At 46.9% G+C, this 2,335-nt stretch overlaps 1 pseudogene; it reads right to left on the bottom strand.

The window, feature by feature from the left end:
- Nucleotides 1-1,211: 1,211 nt before the first annotated feature.
- On the bottom strand, nt 1,212-1,732 carry LOC107852651 (annotated as a pseudogene).
- Nucleotides 1,733-2,335: the final 603 nt, after the last annotated feature.

The following is a 2,335-nucleotide window of genomic DNA, read 5'->3' on the forward strand; positions in this document are numbered from 1 at the left end:
GTATTTTATCCTCAAAACTTAGCAAAAACATGGGTAAGTTATGGTTCTTAGACGTATAAATACGCCCAACATCAAGTAAACCCATAAGGTGTAAGGAAGCTGATTGGTGGTATCCCCTCGAGGGGTGCATCGCCGACCGACCTTGATCTTCTGAGAAGGGTTCGAGTGTGAGCATACCTGTTGGGACCCAAAAGATGGTAAACTATGCCTGAGCGGGGTAAAGCTAGAGGAAACTCTGGTGGAGGCCCGCAGTGATACTGACTTGCAAATCGTTCGTCTGACTTGGGTGTAGGGCCCGCGGCTGCTTTGTCGAGCCGTGCCACGAATCAAGAGCTCCAAGTGGGCCATTTTGAGTAAGCAGAACTGGCGATGTGGGATAAACCAAAATCTGGGTTACTGTTCCAAACTGTGCACTAACCTAGATCCCAAAATGTTAGGAAGTTCGGAGACATCGGCAGGAGCCTCAGGAAGAGTTATCTTTTCTGTGTAACCGCTTCCCACAGTGGAATCGGCTTAGTCAGAGGTAGGGTCCAGTGGCTGGAAGAGCACCACACATCACGTGGTGTCCGGTGCACTACCGAAGGCCCTTGAAAATCCAAAGAACCGAATGCCGTCCATGCCCGGTCGTACTCATAACCATATCAAGTCTCCAAGGGAACAACCTCTGGTTGATGGAACAATGTAGGCAAGGGAAGTCGGCAAAATAGATCCGTAACTTCTAGAAAAGGATTATCACTGAGGGCTGGGCATGGGGGTCCCAGTCCCGAACCCATCGGATGTCGATGGACTACTCAAGCTTCTCCCATAGCGAGAGCGGGTCACTGCATACCGATCAGGGGATGTACTGGGAACGGTTCCTTCAGGGGCCTTCCCTGCACATCAAACAGCCAACTCAGAATCGGTACGGACAAGGGGAATCCGACTGTTTAATTAAAACAAAGAATTACTATGGTCCCAACGGATGTTCACGCATTGTGATTTCTACCCAGTGCTCTGAATGTCAAAGTGAAAAAATTCAACCAAGCGCGGGTAAACGGCGGGAGTAACTATGACTTACTTAAGGTAGCCAAATGCCTCATTATCTAATTGGTGACGTGCATGAATGGATTAACGAGATTACCACTATCCCTGTCTACTATCCAGCAAAACCACAGCCAAAGGAACGTGCTTGGCAGAATCAATGGGGAAAGAAGACCCTCTTGAGCTTGACTCTACTCCGACTTTATGAAATGACTTAAGAGGTGTAGTATAAGTGGGATCCGTGAATTGGAATTGGGGCACTGCCCCTACTGGCTGGATCAACTAGGTAGACAGGCAAAAGTGTAATACCACTACTTTTAACATTATTTTACTTATTCTGTGAATTGCAAGCGGGGCACTGCCCCTCATTTCAGACCCCAGTCTCACTCTGTGGGCTGATCCAAGTGGAAGACATTGCCAGGCGGGGAATTTGGATGGGGCGGCACATCTGTTAAAAGATAACGCAGGTGTCCTAAGATGAGCTCAACGAGACCAGAAATATCGTGTAGAACAGAAGGGTAAAAGCTCGTTTGATTCAAATTTCCATTACGAATAAGAACCATTAAAGTGTGGCCTAACGATTCTTTAGACCTTCAGAATTCAAAGCTGGAGGTGTTAGAAAAGTGCTACCACAGGGATAGCTGTCCTGTTGTAACCAAGCGTTCATAGCGACGTTGCTTTTTCATCCTTTGATGTTGGCTCTTCCTATCATTTTGAAGCAAAATTCACCAAGTGTTGGACTGTTCACCCACCAATAGAAAACATGAGGTGGGTTTAGACCATCGTGAGACAGGTTAGTTTTACCCTACTTATGACAGTGTCACTGTAGTAATTCAACCTAGTACGAGAAGAAATATTGATTCACACAATTTGTCATTGCACTTGGTTGAAAAACCAGTGGCGTAATGCTACCGTGTGCTGGATTATAACTGAACATCTCTAAGTTAGAATTCGGACTAGAAGCGATGCATGCGCCTGCTATCCGCTTGTCGACCCACAGTAGGTGCCTCGGCCCCCAAGGGCACATGTCGTTTTCTAAGCCACCGCGGTAGAAGAATCACGGAGGCCGCCTTGAAGTATAATTTCCATCGAGCGGCCGGTAGAATCCATTGCAAAAGACTTAAATATGCGATGGGGTATTGTAAGTGGAAGAGTGGCCTTGCTGCCATGATCCACTGAGATTCATCCCTTTGTCGCTCTGGTTCGTCCCTTCCCATCCAATCTAATCATTTTTTTGTCCATCTCCAAAGGAGGTTTGTGCATCCGTCCTTGAAAAATCTTTCTAAGTGTTGTGAGTTGACCTCACCCGAGTTAG

Source organism: Capsicum annuum, unplaced genomic scaffold, assembly GCF_002878395.1.
Source record: "Capsicum annuum cultivar UCD-10X-F1 unplaced genomic scaffold, UCD10Xv1.1 ctg75896, whole genome shotgun sequence".
Classification (NCBI taxonomy): Eukaryota; Viridiplantae; Streptophyta; class Magnoliopsida; order Solanales; family Solanaceae; genus Capsicum; species Capsicum annuum.